Source organism: Wyeomyia smithii, chromosome 2 (genome assembly GCF_029784165.1).
Source record: "Wyeomyia smithii strain HCP4-BCI-WySm-NY-G18 chromosome 2, ASM2978416v1, whole genome shotgun sequence".
NCBI classification, from domain to species: domain Eukaryota; kingdom Metazoa; phylum Arthropoda; class Insecta; order Diptera; family Culicidae; genus Wyeomyia; species Wyeomyia smithii.
The window spans coordinates 113,762,347-113,782,391 of record NC_073695.1 but is presented as its reverse complement, the minus strand read 5'-3'; the positions used below and the strand labels follow the sequence as shown (position 1 = coordinate 113,782,391).

The 20,045-nt window shown below is 40.2% G+C and overlaps 1 long non-coding RNA gene across 1 annotated transcript; it reads right to left on the bottom strand.

Moving 5' to 3' along the window:
• Positions 1 to 5,274: 5,274 nt before the first annotated feature.
• LOC129720176 (uncharacterized) lies at positions 5,275 to 5,912 on the bottom strand. Its single transcript, XR_008727242.1, has 3 exons — positions 5,781 to 5,912; positions 5,656 to 5,725; positions 5,275 to 5,590 (listed from the first exon to the last, which is right to left on the bottom strand). It is a non-coding gene; the product is annotated as an uncharacterized LOC129720176 (long non-coding RNA).
• Positions 5,913 to 20,045: the final 14,133 nt, after the last annotated feature.

The window sequence follows — 20,045 nt, the reverse complement described above, 5'->3', positions numbered from 1 at the left end:
GTTCTTGATTCCGTTGATCGCTCTATAGAAGCTCTTTGTGTCGGGCCTGGTAGTGTTCACGTTTCTTGCGGCGGTGAAGCCTATATTCGGCAACTCTAGCTTCCCGGTAACTCTTCCTAATATAACTCGTCACTCGTTTTGCTGCTCCTACATGTTCTTTTGTAAGGAGGATCCTGGCAGGGCCTCTAAATTCTAGCTTATGCGCCAGATGACCAAGATCATCTGCCAGAATTACGGATCAGTTTGCCCTGCCAGCTCAGTACTAACCCTACTGCAGGATCCACCTCTTAAAAGTCCCGACTATCCCAAAACTCATCGACCTCAATTCGCAAAGCAGGAATGTTTCCCAAATTCAACAAAAAAATTCTAATTAACTACGATTTAATTGTTGGAACCATTGAAAGTTGTTTTATTACTGCTTTTTCTATGAAAAGTGGTTATATTCGCAGGCGAATAAAAAAATGATAAGGTTGAAGATATTCTAAGTAAATTTCTATTATTACACAACAAGATTTATTTTGCTATTGTCCCTACACCTTTCTCCTATCCCAGGAATCCAGTTCCTTTACGTGACGTCACTATATGTTTTCTTTTTCCCTGTTACGTGAGTCTCCCTATCTGTGCAAAATCTCTTTTCCCCTTTTGTTTCTACAATTTGTTCATGCCCTACTATTTCCTGATGGTGATGGTAGGGGGGTGTTGGTGTTTAATAAAAAGGTCCGGACGTACTTACAGCATGTCTCGATGCTACAGGTTACCTGGAACGAGCAGGTCGTTCTCCTGTTGGGTCGGGTGTACTACTGTTCGGTCGCCGCGATTGCAGTGGTGGCGACACGAGGTCCCCTTGGTGTAGATGTCTCAACAGGTGGATTACTCGGCGTATCCACCGGCTCCGATGGGAAGGCGTTGAGCGGCTAATCAGGACTAATCAATATTATTTCCCGGGACGTGAGTCCGGGCGATTCGCACTGGCTGTGGTAGTCTTTCCCCTGACAGACCACTCGCGACTCTTGGCATCCACGTGTTGGCGGGGTGGTGCTTCGCGAGGCCGAACTCCACTACCGTTGACCACGCACTCTGGGTGTACCCTTAGTGGCACGCAGCCACGAGGCGAAGGATACCACCAGGGGATCGCCCTAGTCCGATCAATTGCACCACGATAACCACAAATGGTAGAGGTTCGCGTGCTGGCCGAAGTGGGCCGCCAATCTGCGGGTCGTCCACCTTTGACAAAGCGAATATCCTGGCCAAAACTTCCCAACGCTTTTTTCGTGGTCGTCAGTGAACGACTAAAAGAGAATTGATTAACACCCAACACACACAATATTCAATTTCCACCAATTTACCTAACGAAACTGTTTTTTTATATTTAGCTCTGCCTCACTAATAATTTGATTTCTTCTGACTCACGTTTTGGTTTCTGTTATAATTTAATCAATTTTTTTAATTAGAAATAAAATAGCTGCTAGATTTATTTCGTTTTCCTTTTTTAGTAACGCGTGCTTACCGTTTAGAATTTAATCAATTGGCTGGACTCACGGTTTTATCAAATTAAACCAATGACTTTTTGTTAGGAATCTGGAATAAGTCAAACTACTTAGAATACACTTCAATTTTGCAACGGTTAAATTTATTCACCTGTTTTTTTTTTGGAATTCACTAATAAAATTAACTTTTATGGATTATATTTTTAGAAATTTCTGACTTGTCTGTTCGGCGGTCTGAACGGGAAAGATCGAGTTATTTTTTCCCTCGTTCAGCCAAGCCTCGAATTTTCTTAATATCTTTTAATTTCCGTTTGTAAAAATTCTTGACGTTGATTTCCATACTATAATTATTTTCGTTTACTGATCAGTGAAACCAACCTTTTCCAAGACTGTCAAAATATTAGTATCCAACACCCCATCAGTAATTCCCCTTGATTCGAGCACTCATTGTCTACCTTGCAGGCGATTTAACTCCCACCATTTGATAGGGTTCTCCATGAAACTAGCGGCACGCTCGTTTCACTTTTCTTTCGTCACTTCTCACTCAGCATCAAATTGCCCACTACACGTGATTTCCTCTTCACCTCTCGCGCCTGTTCCAATGACCACGTCGTATTTGCTTCCAATGTTCGAGTGTACGCTTCAGTAAATTCTTCCGCTTATTGTCTCTTGATGTTCAGACGTATCTTCCTCGTCGATCACGAGTATAATACGTTTGGCAGCTGGGCACAAATCTTGCCTACCACGCTCGGCCCCCGAAAATACCGCTCCTAAATGACGTCAACGGTTCTCCATTTTTCTCGCACCCTGTTCTCCCTGTTACCGCCGTTAGACATTGCTTCAGGGAGAAGAGCGAGTGTGTTTTTATGCACCCCACGACAATTCGATCTCGACGACTTTGCTGCTTAAGTGAAGGGAAGGTCAGCCTTCACTGGCATTTCGATGGTTGTCCCGTCGATTGATGCCTTGCAGCAAAAGAACAATCTTGGAAGCAGCCGTGCTGACTGCTCTTCAGGTAACCTCGTCTTCGCACATCCTTCTTACTATGTTTTCCGGAGTAGTATTCAGCCCGCTTACTGCCAACATTTCGCTCCTCACCTGTGCAAAACGTGGACAAACAAACATCACATGCTCAGCGGTTTCTTCCGCCTCCGCACATTGCGGGCACATCGGTGACTCTGCGTGCCCAAACTTGTGCAGGTACTGCTCAAAGTAGCCATGGCACAAAATAACACTACAAATGGCCATTTCACCGGCCGCAGTGAAAATCACTAGCTTAAAGCCGTTGTCGTTGGTGGTAGAGTAGAGGCTTTTCCTTCCAATAAGGGGACGAATGTTCGATTTATGCCGCATATCTCCGACGACGATCTTTCTGTCGTGTTGTGGGCACTCTCAATGCGTTTGTTCAAGGAGGTCATAGAACTACTGCTTTACGTCGTCGGTTTTATTCTAGACTATTCTCGCGCAGGAGCTACCCTCTGGGTGTAGCTGGCGAGACACCGCATTGTATAAGTCAGCCGTTCTCTTAGGATTAGTCTTGTTTTCAAGCGCCCCTAAAATGGGAAACATACGCTAAACAGTCAATAATAAGCAGACACTATTTTGAGTTCGATGTTCTACAGGGTGTTCAATAGGTTCCAATACAACTTGGCGAATATCGTTTAAGCGTGGTATCGGAAGAATTTGAATGATGTTCTTGATAAGACTTAATGGCCTTTCAGCTTCTCGAAATTTAATCCCCTGAACTTTAATGTATGGTCTCACATGCTGGCCAAGCAGAGCGAACATGAAGTAAGCACTTTGAGCCAATTTGAGAAGCTCATTCCCGAGATCTGAGATGAGATGTCGATGGACCAGGCGCGTGCTGGGTATGATTCTTGAGAACCGTTTCAATCTTGTCAAACAAAACTAAAGGGGAGGGGGGAGGGGGGGTAATGCTGGCAGCTAATATGTCATAAAGGTTCCCATTTTTTGTTGTGGAAATAGACTACTGCCTCTATTAATTGTAATGTAGAATGTACATTATAAAGCCAACAATCTTTCCAGGATTAGCAGACCAAATCTCACTCGGTTGCAAGCAACCCTTGCTAAGAAATTTGAATCTGCTCATGTATAATGCACCAGAGCTACATAGTAGATATTCCGAGGATTCACTTTCCATGTTACAGAAGCGACAAGTGTCAACCTGAGCTCGATCAATGTTCTTTAAATGATATTTACTCGGTTCTCAATTAACATTGTTCTAATGCAAATTGACTCACAAAAAAAATGTCTTGTATTCTCATTTTTTAAAAGAATTTTAAGTGGATTCAAACTTATTGTACTTATTAAGCAAGAAAATTAAAAGTTTTTTTTAACAAAAAATACTAATGGTGACTGGATTCAACTGGTATTATCATCGTATTACCTGACAATCAAAACTTTGTATGTCAGTTATCGTGAAAATCGAAATTCATTATTTCAACTGTAATCGAGTACATTAAGCAGACAGTATGAGCAGTAGAAAGAGCGAAAAATAAGCGGACTGGAAATATGATACAGATTTGGAAAAATATACCGCATCCCGACGGGACGTGAACCCGCAATCTCCCTGTCTCCGGCATGATGTTTTGAACAATAAAACTACGCGGGACGGTGGTACTGTTCTCCAATCTATATCGTATCACATTCCACTACCGACTTATTCTATTGCTCATCTCTAACTACACGCACTGCTGTGCAAGCGTTATTTATAGACTGAAAGGAATGTCTCATCACACACAGAAGAGTAAGCTGATGCTTTTTTAAGGGGGGGATTTGTTAGTAGTTTAAGTATTAATGATAAATATTAGTAGGTAATTAGTATGTGTGTCTAATCACAAATGGTGACTTCTCAACACTGTTAGAAATTTGTAATTTTAATTATTAGGATTTGTTTGCTTTCGCAATAAGGACTTATTGTTCGTAAGGATTTAAACCCACTTGTCAAAAAAGGGGAAGTAAACTTACAACTAACTTAATTGCTAACTTATTGGCTATAAAGAGAGCTTATCGTAGCAATTGAGGATTGCAACGATTTTTGTCGAAAATTGTTAATAATTTTATTTGACATAGCTTCTGATGGTTCAACACCAGTAAGTCTATGTAATTCGAGTGTCAAAACCAAGGAGGACGCTTCATAATCATTTTCAGAATTTTATTCCGAATCCTTTGGAGCGTTTCCTCCTTGTTGAACAGCAACTTGACCAGATCGGTACAGCATAAAGCATTGCTGGTCTAAAAATTTGTTTGTCAGCTGATGCTGATAACTCTTATAGACCTGTGTCATCGAGACCAAAGTCAGTCTGCGTCGTGCTTGCAAGTGCGACCCAACAACGGCAACCCAACAGGTTCCGTCACTTTGAATCTCATGGCGATGAAATCATTTACGGCTTACATTTCAAAATGTAACAGTAAAGCCACGCCAGACGGGATCACCAGCTTTACTGTACTGGCACAAAATGATTTCCTAGTCGCTCGGGATCGCTTCAAAGTGACGGAACCTTTGTCGGACCGATATTACCCACCGGTAACTATCGCCGTGCCCGCAAAATGATAGGCTCTCCTCCGTGACTACCCTTCGAAAGCTCCCCCGCTTAAGCGCCAGTACCGACAAATGTCTGTACTGCGGGGAAGCGTGTTTTGTACCGGCCCGGCTAAATCCTCTCAGGGCAGGTCAGGTAAAACGACTAACTGTCAAAGCGAAAATCTACAGGACGGTAACGATAGCGGAACGGTAGGCTTTCTTACTGGTAATGCAACACAGTAGTACAGTGCGTACTCATTTATTTTCGTCTTCCCTTCTTTATCGACCCTGTACAACTTTGTCGCGCATGCGGTTTTTTTTTAAATCTAACCTGTTTGCTGGTTTCTTGCTGGGTCCCACGACGACGAAGATGGTCGCTTAGCTACCACTTGGTCGTCACCAAGGAGCTGTCTAGCGGAAAATTGGCTGGTGACGGTTGTTGGTAATGAACGGGTTGAGGGCGCCGGGCGTTAAACTTTGCCGACGGACGCTGGGGAGGACTCCTGTCAACTCCCTGATATTCCTAGCGGAAAATAAAAAAACCTTCGCCTGAAGGTTTCTTCAGGCGAATGACATCAACTATAACGTTGTACTATTACTTCGGCAATGCACAAATAGTTTTACCTTTTAGTTTACGATTGGTACTATCACTAGTTTGAGATTTATTCACAGCCTCACGTGGCCAGCAGCCTATCTATTAAAATTATTTATTTAATTATTTTCATAATTTAATTTTCCCTCTAACTCACTCTCTCTTCTCTTTAGTCTTTTTATAACTTTTCTTCCGCTTCGTTATTATTTTTCTTCCTGTTATAATTTTAGTATAACTTCTTCCGTTTCAGCACTTTATCTCATTTCAAAAAATATCTAAAAGCCTTAAGCTTAACCTCGATAGTCTCGGCCGCCTTTGAGGAAGGTTCACCAGTAATAGACCGATGCTCAGCTATCGCTAACTATTCGGAGCCAGAGTTTTGGCTCCCGCGGCACGAAGTAACGCTTTACGTGCCTTGCTCTGATTGGTCGATCAATATGGAGAAAAACGAAAGCTCATATTGATTTGCTTTATCGACTGTTATTTTAGGCTTTCGAAAAGTAGCCTGGCTTCAAACCCCGTCTACGGAAGCTTTAATTGTGACTGGTATAAATATGCAATTCGACTTGGATTGCCGTGCTTTGAATCTCATGGCGATGAAATCATTTACGGCTTACAAGTTGTGGGACTAAAGTTTTAAAAGATTTTTTTTTCTGCTTCACAAGTTTGTTACATTTGCCAACAATTACATTCACTGTATCATGACTGTTTCATGAAGACAGCTAATGTAAGTAAATTATCTTATTCGTAAAGTTAAAAATAATAAAATATCTAACACTGTTGAAATGTAAAAAAAAAAATCTGAATAGATCTTAGTAAATTGATAAAAATTCACAAGCACTCGCCGGCTCCTACTTCTCTATGAATTAGTATTTTTACGAACTTACTCGTTCGATATTATGTCGGTCACGATTATTTCAAAGATAAAAAATGAAAGAAAGTCGAAGAAAAAAAAAATAAATAAAAATAATTCATAACCGTTGCAAAAATGTTTAATTCTTGTAGAGTAATTTATGGTTTTCATGGTAATCATGTTTATGAGATAAACTTTCAATCATCATCAGAAGCCACTGCAGTGCACTAATACAGCGCAGAATAAGAGCCTTTGGAAAAGCAACTTTGGAGCCTTTTGAGGTCTGGTCTGCGAATCCTAATGAGGTAATACATTTCATACGAAATACAGTGCCTAATTGGGAGAAAGGGTGCGATAGGACAACGACGATCACTTCCATCAATATGTCTGCCACGAGTACCTAGACTAAAGAAGAGGTATACCACAAAAGATCAAAATAATGGTCGCAGTGGTCCAAATCTTACAAAAAAAATCATAAGAAGCAGCATTGCAGTTCTGATATCACGCGAATAGAAGTCGTGCCCGCTGCAATGATAGACGACGAGAAACTACCGGCACTCCTCTCCACATATACTCTACGCTACTGTTACTTGTACCAGCATGTTTTCATTCAAGACATCAGTTTCTATTACGCTCTAACAGCAGGTTTAGAAATTGATCAAGAAAAGGGGTTGTTTCAAACTTTTCGAAAAACCTTCACCTTCGAGTCATGAAATTAGTCTAGGTTCATGGAAGCAAACATAAATTAACCTATTGTGACGGGGAAGACTGTCATTTTTTTTGGATATTGATACAGAGACTATCACAGGGAATGGTTGGTGTCTATTCATGTTGTCTGTGCTAGGAATGCTCGCATGTGATTGGTTCATTGTTCGCGTAAATTTGTCCTTGACACTTTTCATCGATTTTTCAACATTTTATCTATCCACTAACATATTGGTTATTGTTATCCATCATGCGATTATGCTGTTATCATCGTTTGAAATCTGACGCAACATTTGCCAGTTTCATTTCCAATTTTACAGAATGAATACCAGTATAGAGAACGAAGACGTAGTCCCACGTCAAAATGGAAAGCTTTGTTTCGAACGCAGATTTCGACCAATCAGATCTGAAAACAAGGTATTTTATTAGGCCTTCTAATATTTTCGGAAACGGCATCGTGTTCAAAACCCGGAAATCAACTTTAGACGTCACTTCGAAGTTCAAAATTATGTCTTCAGGTTTTTAGAAAACAGGCAATAATGACCACCTCATATGAGTAGTTCAGAAATTGAGATATCCAGGGAACCAAATCGACCCCAGGTGCAATTTTGTTGCATCTTCCGGTTCCTGAAAAACAGCAAAAAGTGACCAAATGTCACCTATGGGCATCTTCAACGGTGGTCTATTTTTGAAACAACTTTATACTAGATTTACACCAGCGAAACCAGAATAGAACAAGATAATATAGACCAACTTTTCGTTCTCCGCACCGGTGTTGTATATCTGGTTGTTTTAAACCACTGACATCTGTCATACTGTCAACAATTCAATACCCCATGCTATCAATTTATGAGACTTGTTATAATAAAAAGCACTCAATACTTAACAAACGGAAATTCGATAATTTTTACGCACATTGAAAGATAACTTTGGCAAGACACTTTATATCCACAAGGCTTTATGGGTTTGGCGGGTTGACCCGAGCGTCAGTGACATTTCTCACGATGGATTAGTATGATCGAAAAATTTCTGCTACAAGGCTTCAGAGGTTAGCGAAAAATATTTGATCGCGTAGATGTTCATCTTCCGTTTTCATCTCATCAATATTTCCAAATCTTGCAGTTCTTCAAACTTGGGTTGGGTTTTGAGGATATTGAAACAAACCTGCATTTTGAACATTTTCAGTTCATTGTCTTCGAGGAACATTTTTCTGGCTTCTTAAGGTCTCCTCTAGTCCCACTACAATTAAGGCGATTAACAAATACCCAACATATTTGTCATCCTGGTGGCTGATGGTTGCAAATCAAGTAGTTGAACTTACGGTTATGGTCTTCCAGAATTCCCCCTTTTGCTGATCGGTTTCCTTGAAGCCGAAAACGACAAACCTGTTCATTTTCTTCTTCAGAAAATCCACAAAAATGAATTGTGAATTGTGATAAAAAATCTTTGTTTTGTTTATTCCCCAACACTCGCAAAACGCTTATATGAAAATAGCTAAGAAGGAGGTATTCAATTGAAATATGACATTTTACCCACCTATTGGTAGCGTACAATGGGTTTTGGAACGATCTATTTCTTGTTCCAAAAAGTGACAAAAATAGACCGAAACATATACCAGTTTCAAATTTTTTCAATTTAGATCTGGTTTAAAACAAAATTTACACTACCGGTGCAGCAGTGAATTGGAGTTTGTTCCAGAAAAAACAAAACAACGATTTGGACCACCGCTGAAGATGCCCTAATATAAGTATTTTCCCTAATATAGGTATAGGACACAGAGGCCAGAAACCGACCCACGGTGCTCCCACAGACCGTTTTTATAAAAAAAATGCACCAAAAAATCTTAGTACACCATTCAATTCGTTATGACGTTCAAAATCTCTGGTCAAAATTTCAAAATCATCGTACGGTACATTTTTGAGCAATACCCTTTTGAAAGTCGTAAGGTACAAAAATGTGATATAAAAACAACGAAATACTTTTTTCAAAGCACGTTTTCAACCTTCATTCTATGAAATAACTTCCAAAATAGTTTCTATACATTCCAAGGGTTATATGTCAAGACATTAACAATTGGTGGAAAGATTTATTTGAAAATCCCACAGTGCACAGTGGTTTAAACTAGAAAAATCGTGATCGTTCTAGATTTGACTGTGGAAAATTTATTTTATGTATTAAATGTCTTCAGCAAAAGTGTTTCATAGAACAAGGCCTTACTTTTGGCGTTTTTAGTTTTTCGATCAATCCACCTAACAGTTAGATGAAAAAAATATTTTTACTAATTTTCAATATACCAGATAGCTTCTTCAGCAAAGCTCTTTGGGAATCTAAGATGGCGATTTCCGGAAAACAAATTGGTCAAATACCTAATATGAGTGTTTTCGCGAGCTAAGTGCTACCGAGAAAGGTGACCAAAAACGACGTCGTTATATCTTTGGCTTGGAAAGGTCGGCTTGGTCTCAGATAACAACAAGGAAAATCCCACGGTAAAAGACGCAAATCAAATCAGAATCACCGTGCTTACTGAGATTGTCACATCTTCAGTTTTCACCGTTAAGTGAGATCGGAAGTAGACTTCTCAACTATTTTTGAAAGAAGCTGAGGTGAGTGGAGAAGCTGAAGTTTGTTACATCATCCATTTTAATACATGCTGCTTTTAATAAGCCGCTTTACAGACACTTGTGCTCCAGCAATCTTCAACATTATTTTCGTATAAATTTAGCTAACAAGTAATATCTTCTCCCGTAATAAACAATCATTAAAAAAAAGAGAGTTGAAAAAGAATTATTGAATTAATTATTAAGAACTAGCAAATTGATCAACCTCAATCGAGTATATTGCCTAACCTATAGCACGACGTTATACAGGTTATTCCACGTTAACATGCGGTCGTGTCTTATACAAAACTTCTTCTTAATTTTCATTAATCTTGTTAATATGTTATTAAGATTATTAATTTCAAGTATTTCATGGATGCATAGATTGTTGATAAAGTTTGCTAAATCCTTCTTTTACAATGTTTTGAACTACTAAAAATCATAAAAATGACATCCTTCGGTATTTTAAAAATGCAATGCAAATTCATCCAACTAAATAGTTCTTCTTCACGCTCGCTCACCATGATATTCATTTTAGAAAATTTTGATGGGTTTATCGGCTTAATCAGTCCGTGTATACTAGCAAAAACGATTTGTTTTTTCTTATTCCGACAGTTTCGGTGACTTTATTTCACCTTTTTCAAGGAGTAGAAAATAAAGTCACCGAAACTGTCGGAATAAGAAAAAACAAATCGTTTTTGCTAGTATACACGGACTGATTAAGCCGATAAACCCATCAAAATAACCGTTTCAGTCGTCATATAAACACATTTTAGAAAACAAAATTTGTCAAGCTACAATTCACGCTTACTGTTCACGGAGAATATAAATCGACTCTAATAAAGAATCAATGAATTTTGTATAGCTTTCTAGAAAATTGCAAATCAATAATAAAGGCACGGTTCATGCCAACCTGGCTTTGGCTCTCTTTTACACTGGACAACAAAATGAAAAAAAAATTGATCGAAACCAAATCCTACGAGCTCGTCGTTATAGTTATGTACATGATGTCTCTATATAATTGGTTCAACAAATGTATTGTGAAGTACAGTAATCACAAAACCTTTAGCAATATTATATTATTTACTATAAACCAATTGCTAAGGTAATTGCAAAACTCTGTTGACCAGTGTTGTTAAAGTAAGTGCGCCGACATGGCGAAAGAAATTTGCAACTTTGACGCCAAGCTTCGCCAAAAAAAGTTCACTGAACCAGATCATCTTCATTGTGCCTATTATAAATTCAATTCACATAGGCTAATTTAGTGCAGATTTTGATCGCAATTTTTTGTTGTTGTTGCGAACACGTAGATGTGAGTGTCATTTCGCTTTTGTTCCCGGTTTCCTCCACTCACAAGTGTTATACTACAGCTAATTGACATTGATATGGTGTTCTCATGAATCTCAACGTAGCCTTATATCCGAATCTGAGCCAACATCGTTCGGTGGATGTGCGTTTGGCAGTGGACCGGGGGGCCGCTAGACTTGACCGCAGTTTCACACACCCTAGACAGCGCATCGTGATGCTACATAGATACGAGTCCAATTCAGTGCTGTCGTTCACTACTATTCCAGGCACATCGAACCACAAAATGAGTTGCATTTGTGCGTCAAGCTTGATAGACGACGTCGTACGGTGCTATCTGACACAGCAGGCCCTCGGGTGATCGCAGCATTTCTCTTCATCCTTTATGCTGTTTATTTTTAGCTTTTTTCATCCAATTTGCATTAATCATGGAATCTGTAGCTTTCCAGGGGGCTTAATCGGTTTGACTTGGCAACAACTGAGACTGATGGACAGAACATAGGGCTAGGCCTGGGCTACGATCACTACCCGGTTGCTTGATAACCGAGCTGGCGAAGGTACGGAAGGAAACTGCATTTTACCATGCATGTCATTAACCGATTTTCGAACGTTGCTCGAGAAATTGAGTTCCGTGTACACGAGCATACCAGCCGTGTACCAGAACCGACCATTCGACGCTGATTTAATCGCAGTCTGAATGCACAATTGGTTGATTGGTAATGAATGCCAAGGTCAGCAGTAGCGCCTTTTTATGAATGGCACGGGGCGGACGAAGCGTTTAGTAAATCGATCCAATCCAGAAGGATGAACAATGAGATTTAGATTTTAGTGGTACAGACTATGGAAGCCTCATATGTTGCATAGGGCAATATCAAATTCTCTGTTGTTTGAATCAGTTTCATTTAGTTCATTTATCAGTTTCATATGTATAAATTTTGTGAAAATATTATTGAGCAAAATCGCGCCAAATGACCTATGGTCGAATATCGGCCATGTTTGATTCGAATGAAATTCTGCACACGTATTTGGCTTAGAAAACTGAGTATTTTTCACAGATGGAGAGATTTTTTAGACCCATGAGTTATTTTCTAAAAGGGCGTATGCATTTTGGTATAGGTTTTATTCAAAGCATTGCCTTCCCAGCTGGTCTCGAGGTACGATGCTGGCCTAACAAGCCAGTTGTCGTAGGTTCGAGTCTCGGCTCGGGAGAGACTGTTAGTGTCAGTAGGATGGTAGCGCTAGCCCCGCAATTGTCCTGTACACTCAACAGTTGGCTGCGAAGTCTGTGTATAGTAAACAGGTCAAGTTCCGAATCGGAATGTAGCACCAAGGCTTTGCTTTTTTGCCGTTCAAAAACCTTTGAATGTATATAAAAACTGTCTGAGAATGAGTTGTAGAATTGATTAAGTCTTACTAAAAAAAAATCAAAATAAACACTAAATTTCAATTTAAAAAGAAAGAGCTGAATTTTTTTAAAGAAACTTGTAGTTATTGAAGAAATTAAAAAAAAGGCCAAGATGGACAAATTAATGCGATGCCAATTGGCTGGCATAGTTAGCCAATGACTGAATGCGTGAAACCATTTCGTCTATGTTTTTGAAGTCTGCGTTAGGGAAATAAACCCATCATATGGAAAATGTATCTAGATAAGACCTTGAAACTTTTCCACAATGTTCACGAAGCAATAAGAAAACAGTAAGTAAAATTATCATGTTATACAAATCTAGTATATTTTAGCTATCCAACGGTATATTAACAATTGAAATCGGTTCCAATCAAAAAGTGACAAATTGAAAAATAATAAATTGGGACATTTTTTTGAAACAGTATACACATAAACGTTCAATCGCGCCTTCAGCACACCTTCTTCTCATCACGCCTTCCGCTTTCCATATGGTCGACACCCTCAAATGGAAGACGTGATGATAAGAAGGTGTGCACACGCCGGAGCTCGGGACGTCGCGATTGTGCTTCCATGTAGACGACTGGAAGGCGGTAGATGCAAGAAGGCACATTTGAAGGTTTCGAGAAGGTCCTGACGCATGGTGTTTTCGCAAAATTTTTGATAATCTTTAAACAAGAAACTTTTTTGAAGACACCACGTTTTGATTTTATTTTATATACATATTACGAACAACATAAAGTTTTCTATGAGGATGCACTAAAAGTCACAATTTTCGTTTCAACAACTATCCCAGATTTTATTTTAACTTTTCGAACCTTCTATAAAGTTTTCAGTCTTCCAAAAATGTATGCTTTTGTTGAGCACTATTATTTTTTATCTCCTAAAATAAAATAAAAAGTTTTATTGACATATTACGATATTTTTGGCGGTACTTTCACCTTAACTATCTCCAAGTTATGCAATTTTACGCAAGTGGCAGTTTTATAATATGAAATAACTTTCTTTAGAGTTTTTGGAGCCATTGTTGCAGAGGATGATGGAAAATGTTCGAGAGGGTATAATTTCATTGTATCATGTTGAGAAGTATTATGAACTACCAAGACCAACGTGTCGATATAGGTTAGGAAATAAATACAAGTATAAGGGACGTCCATAACCGGACACGATTATGACTTCTTGAACTGGAAAATTGCTATAAACCATGGAAAGAAGCGTTTTCACAATAATCCGCATACATTTATCGCGTGGGTCCCTACTCATATGGGAAATATAAGTATCTGAGAAAAATCCGTATCAGGATGATGTACCAGGTAATTATTAGGATTATTAATACATAGCGGGTCGATATATATAGAACACGGTAGAAAATGGTTGAAGGACTTTATGCGACGCCATACCGACCCAATATTCAAAACTCCGTAATCTGTAACTTTAGCCGACGCCAAAAAGTCTGAAGAGAACAAACTCCGTAATCTGTAACTTTAGCCGACGCCAAAAAGTCTGAAGAGAACATTCGAAAATGATTTCGAACTGTACTGGGTTACCTTATTGAAAATAATTTAACTGATACGTTGCATAATCCTCCCTGAATACTGAATGGTGACGAAACTGGCTTTGTGATGGATTCCTCACCAAAACTAGCAGGCGCCAAAAATGTTCCGATTGTGAACACCCTGAATTGAAAACAAAAGGTCACCGGTTATTATTTCCATTCTCGGCTGAAAGTGAGGTTATACCGCCAAACGTTATTTTGCCATACAAACGTCGCCGTGATATTGAAAATATCGGCCTTAATATTACATGGTCTGGATAGATGAATGCATTGAATTTTACACTTTACGCAAGTTTTGTGGCCGAGCCTGGTGAGAAAGAATTTAACACTTCCAGTACTTCATTTTGTTAATGATCATGAAAGCCACGCGTCTCTAGGGGCCTTAGAAGCGTACGCAGTACTTGGCATCATTCCGATAGCGCTACGGTAAACAGGTTTTAAATTGCCCCGTTAAAAAAAAAAACAACATTAATATATTAGTCATGCTTATTACAAACAACAAATATTTTATGAATTTATCACCCCAATGCAGAAAGCCAATGTGCCTTATGTAAAGGCTTATATGCCTCTGACAGAGCTCAACGCGCGAAAGAAGAAGCGTTTGAAGTCTCGGAAGTAAGATTAAAAATAATGGAGTATTTAATTCGACTGAAGGTTAGGCATATTTGCCGGAGATGTAGTGTAACCGAAAACACTAAGTCTTTAAGGTGAAACCTCATTGAATCCAGAAATGGCCGACTTCGAGTCACCACTTCGAATTTTCGAGAGCACAAGACTCGGAAATAGTTGATGCGTTTCTTATGAAAATGCTATTTTATGGTTGCTGTGGTGAAGCAAACATAAAATAGAATTTTCATGGGGAAAGCAATAAGTATTTCCGAGTCTTGTGCTTTTGAAAATCCGAAGTGGTGACTCGAAGTCGGCCATTTTTGGGTTCAAAGAGGTTTCACCTTAAGCAAATGAAGCAACCGTTTCTTCACTTGTTACAGTTAGGTACCTGAATTGTGTCGCTGGTACTGTAGGAAAAGATTTTTGTAACAGTTTTACAAATGCTGATACGTTAACGTATGCCATATGAGTTTATTATCTTGAAGTTCAACATCTTGAGAACATTTTCACAAATTTTTATGAAGATCTGAGCAAGAAGGAGAAAGTTAGAGCGATTTGCAGCGCGCCTCGCCGCAGCCGCATAAGTTAAACTTGAAACTTTATACGCGTTTATCTCGAAATGGTGTTTCTCAGAAACCGACTTTGCGTGATCCTGATTGCGGGAAAACTACTGAACCGATTTGCTTCATCTTTGGTTTTTTAATTTTCGTTATTAAATTCGCCGGTCCTTGAACGATCACTTTTTGACACATACAGTTTCATTTCGCCTCAAAAATATATTAAAGCAATTTTTTGCGCTCAAAACTTGCATTTTTTGTGGAAAACGTTCCCGTTTGCACTGAAAACAAAATACTCATAAAAGCGATCGTTCAAGGACACGGCACACTTCTAAATTAATGAAATAATATGAATTTTTTTATTTCAGTTGACCCACTGAGTCTCTATCAGGATTACCGCAAGCCTCTGTAAAAAAAGCGTTTCGGGGAAACGGCCATTACTCCAGTATATCTTGGTATTAACGTATGAATTAAATAAAATAGACATTATTGATTTTTGAGAGCCAGTGGCGTTAACTAGTGGCGAATTTAAACATGCCATCCCTATCTGTTATATGTTCACTGTTTATAAAACGTGTTTGAACGTGATTTGCTCACTATTTCTTCAGCTATGGCGAAGAGTGTGCGGAATCTCCGTGCGATGGTTTGTTCATTCAAATCATTCCACCCTAATTCAAAGAAGTCGTTCATAGTTAATCATTTTGTTTTGGTGGGATATTCAAGATCGGGTATTTATAAAATTCTTGCGTTGCTGGACAAAGGAAAATCCATCGAAAGAAAGCCAGGAGTGGGCCGTCATACGGTGCTGACAGACACCAAAGTACAACAGAAGCTGAGAAGGATAACCGAAGACAAAGTGCGAAGTCATACCGGTCGTTAGCTAGAAATTTTGGAACAAACGGTAAAAAAATATTTGCGGAACATGGACATTGTCATGAGGAAGCGTAAATATAAACCTGAAGTGTCAGAACAACAAGTTGAAACCCAAAAACGGCACATAAAAAAGATGGCTGCAGAAATCTTCCCAGCCAAACGACACGTGAAGGTATTGATGGATGATGAAACTTATTTGACTCTGGATGGCAACGATTGGCAAGGAACTGGATATTTCACGTCTCCGCATAAACCTGTAGACGACAAAGTGAAATTTATTTCGCATGCAAAGTTTCTCAAGAAAGCTCTCTTGTGGTTGACCATAAGTGAAAAAGGAATGTCAAATCCAATACTTTTCCTTTCGGGTCCGGCAGTTGATGCGGAGGTTTACAGCACCCAATGCTTACCTGAAGTCTCCAGGTTTATAAAGAAGTTTCACGGAAATGATGAAATTGTGTTTTGGCCTGACCTTGCATCATCACATTACGCAAAGAAGTCATTAGAGGAAATGAACCGTTGAACGATACCTGTGGTACCCAAGGATTCCAACCCTCCCAACATTCCGCAACTACGTTCAAACGATAGTTTCTGGGCTAACCTGAAAAGACGAATTTATCCAGACAATTTTAAGGCCTTAAATACTGAAGAACTGATCAAGAGGACGAAGAGTGTACTAAAAAATATCCCAACAAGTCTTTTTTCGAGTTTTATGGCTAATGTTCCAGCTAACTGCCGCAAAGCAGCCAGAAAAGGTGTAAACTTATTTTTGTAAGGAACAACACTTATGCAGATAAAAAAAATGTTTGAATATATGTATTGTGGTTTATGATTTAGCTCACTTTGAAAAATGTCTACTTTATTTAATGCATACGTTACTTGGTATATCTCAAAATCAAACATATTTTGTTGTTGTTGATAAACTGTACTTTCAGAAAAATAACACTTAGATTCAATAAAAATGGTGCTATTCACTTCAAAATTATTACAAACTTCCCTCATTTTTCTTGACCAATAAGGTATATAATCTCATTCTGTGCCGAACACGCATCAGTATCGGACGTGTGATCGGTGATCGCTCCGATAGAATATAAAACAAAAGACGTGTGAACAAGTGTTGGCATTGTTTGCCTGGTCGAGTGAAATAAATCCGGGTTCAAGGTCGCGCCTTTGTGCAACTGTTTCGCATCGTGACTACCAGCTGGTGCGTAAGCCAATTTGGCTACTGACTGAATTGTTCTACAGCAGTGGACGAGACACAAAAGAGGAAAAAGAAGAAGCCATCAGTTGACAGTTGAGTTGTATCGCTGTGTGGAGTGATCTCACACCTGGCTCGCTGCTGGTGGCTGTTTGGTGCTGCTGTATTGGTGCTGCTGGCTGTAACGGCTGCAACTTCGAACGATCGGACAACCAACCTTACTGGAAGGGAGAAGTAAAAAGGTACGTGCTCTTGTCGGCGCTAGTGCGCTAGACTTAGCGGATGGATGTAGATCCCTCGCCTCCCGCGCCACCATCCCCGAACCCCTCTGACCCTGACCCTTCTGTTACCCCCTCCCCTGTTCATTCTTCAGTCCCCCCTCGCCCCAGGCTTTACCCAGACGGAGCCCAGGGCAGCTATACTGTCTATTTTCGGCCAAAGGCGGGACCGAAATCGAAACAGTTGAACCTCTTGCAGATTTCTAAAGACCTGACGAAGGAGTACAAGGGCGTGACTGAAATTTCCAAGGTCCGGCCTAACAAGCTCCGTGTCGTGGCTCCGTGTCGTGAGCTCTTCACACGCGAGTATCGCGTTTACATACCCGCACGAGACGTGAAGATCGACGGTGTCATAGCCGATTCGAGTCTGTCCGTCGAGTGTATACTGAAAAGTGCCAAAGGGTGCTTTAAAAACAAAACCTGTCCCGATGTCAAGGTGCTCGACTGCAAGCAATTGCGGTCAGCATCGATCATCGGTGGCAAAACAGTATACACCCCGTCAGACTCGTTTCGAGTTACGTTCGCCGGGTCAGCGCTACCAAGCCACGTCTCGATCCACCAGGTTCGTCTCCCTGTGCGATTATATGTGCTTCGCGTCATGAACTGCCTGAATTGTAAGCAGTTAGGCCACACCGCCGCCTACTGCTGCAATAAGGCACGTTGTGGCAAGTGTGGGGAGAATCATGCGGATGATTCCTGCAGTAAAAATGCTGGAAAATGCATTCACTGTGGGGAGAGTCAGCATGAGCTCTCGACATGTGCGGTGTACATGCAGCGCAGGGATAAAATAAAGAGGTCTCTCAAAGAGCGTTCGAAGCGTTCTTACGCTGAGATGCTGAAGAAGACCGTTACCACTTCTCCCATTACATCAAATCTGACGATTCACCAGCGGGAACATCTTACGCCAATCCTGGGGAGTCTAGAAAGAGGAAAAATATTTCCTCTCCTAAACTTCCCAGAAAAGGTCCTAAGATTTCTCAAAGTGAAATGAAAGTTACAAGCAATCCAAACAGTGCTGCGGAAAAACCGAAGCAAACTCCTCCTGGGCTTGCAAATTTAAAGTCCCAGAAGGAGTTCCCAGCACTGCCAGGAACATCTAAAACCCCAGTTGTTCCTTTTGCACATCCAGTTGATGAAACAAACTCTGGATTAGTGAAATTTTTTGACATGTGGACTGGATTTTTGAAACTTTCAATGTACCCGATCCAATTAAAATTTTTCTTACAGCATTTCTCCCAACAGTTAGATCATTTTTGAAGCAGTTGACTGCCCAATGGCCCCTCCTTGCAGCGATTGTATCCTTCGATGCCTAATTCAACTGCGTATATGAAGGATTCTATCTCTGTCTTACAGTGGAATTGTAGAAGTATTTTACCAAAAATTGATTCGTTTAAAGTTTTGATAAATAAAAACAAATGCGATGCATTTTCCCTTTGTGAAACTTGGCTTACTTCAAATATTGATCTCAACTTCCATGATTTTAATATTATTCGCCTTGATCGAGACACCCCATATGGAGGAGAACTTTTAGGGATTAAAAAGTGCTATTCTTTCTATCGTATTAACCTCCCCTCGATTCCAGGCATCGAAGTTGTCGCATGTCAAATGACAATACAAGGTAAAGAGCTTTGTATTGCCTCAATATATATTCCTCCCAGAGCACAGGTTGGGCAACGGCTGCTCTTTGATTTAATAGAACTTCTTCCCTCGCCACGTTTGATTTTGGGAGACTTCAACTCTCATGGCGTGGCTTGGGGTTCCCCTTACAATGATAACCGCTCCTCTTTAATCTATAACCTTTGCGATGACTTCGACATGACTATTTTAAACAACGGCGAAATGACACGTATCCCGAAACGTCCAGCGCGCCCAAGCGCTTTGGATCTATTCTTATGTTCGACGTCGCTACGGTTGGATTGCACTTGGAAGGTAATCCTCGGTCCTCACGGTAGCGACCATTTGCCTATTCTTATTTCAATGAATAACGGGTCAACTCGCATGCGATTAGTTGACATTCCGTATGACCTGACACGGAATGTCGATTGGAAGTTATACGAGGAAATGATTTCAAAAGCGGTCGATTCGATTCAACATCATCCACCACTTGAAGAATACAACCTCCTCGCGGGCTTGATTCTCGACGCCGCGTTGCAAGCCCAAACGAAGAAATATCCCGGCGTAACGATTAAAGAACGGCCTCCCACTCCGTGGTGGGACCAAGAGTGATCCGATGTCTACACGCAAAGATCCGACGCGTTTTTGGCCTACCATAAGGGAGGTATACCTGGCGACTATTTACGGTATTCGGAGCTTGATACCAAGCTTGAAAGCTTGGCTAAAGCAAAGACACGCGGATATTGGCGTCGGTTCGTGAACGAGACGTCGAGGGAGACATCGATGAGCACTCTTTGGAACACAGCCTGAAGAATGCGGAATCGCGTAACGGCCAACGAAAGCGAGGAGTCTTCAAGTAGGTGGATATTTGATTTTGCC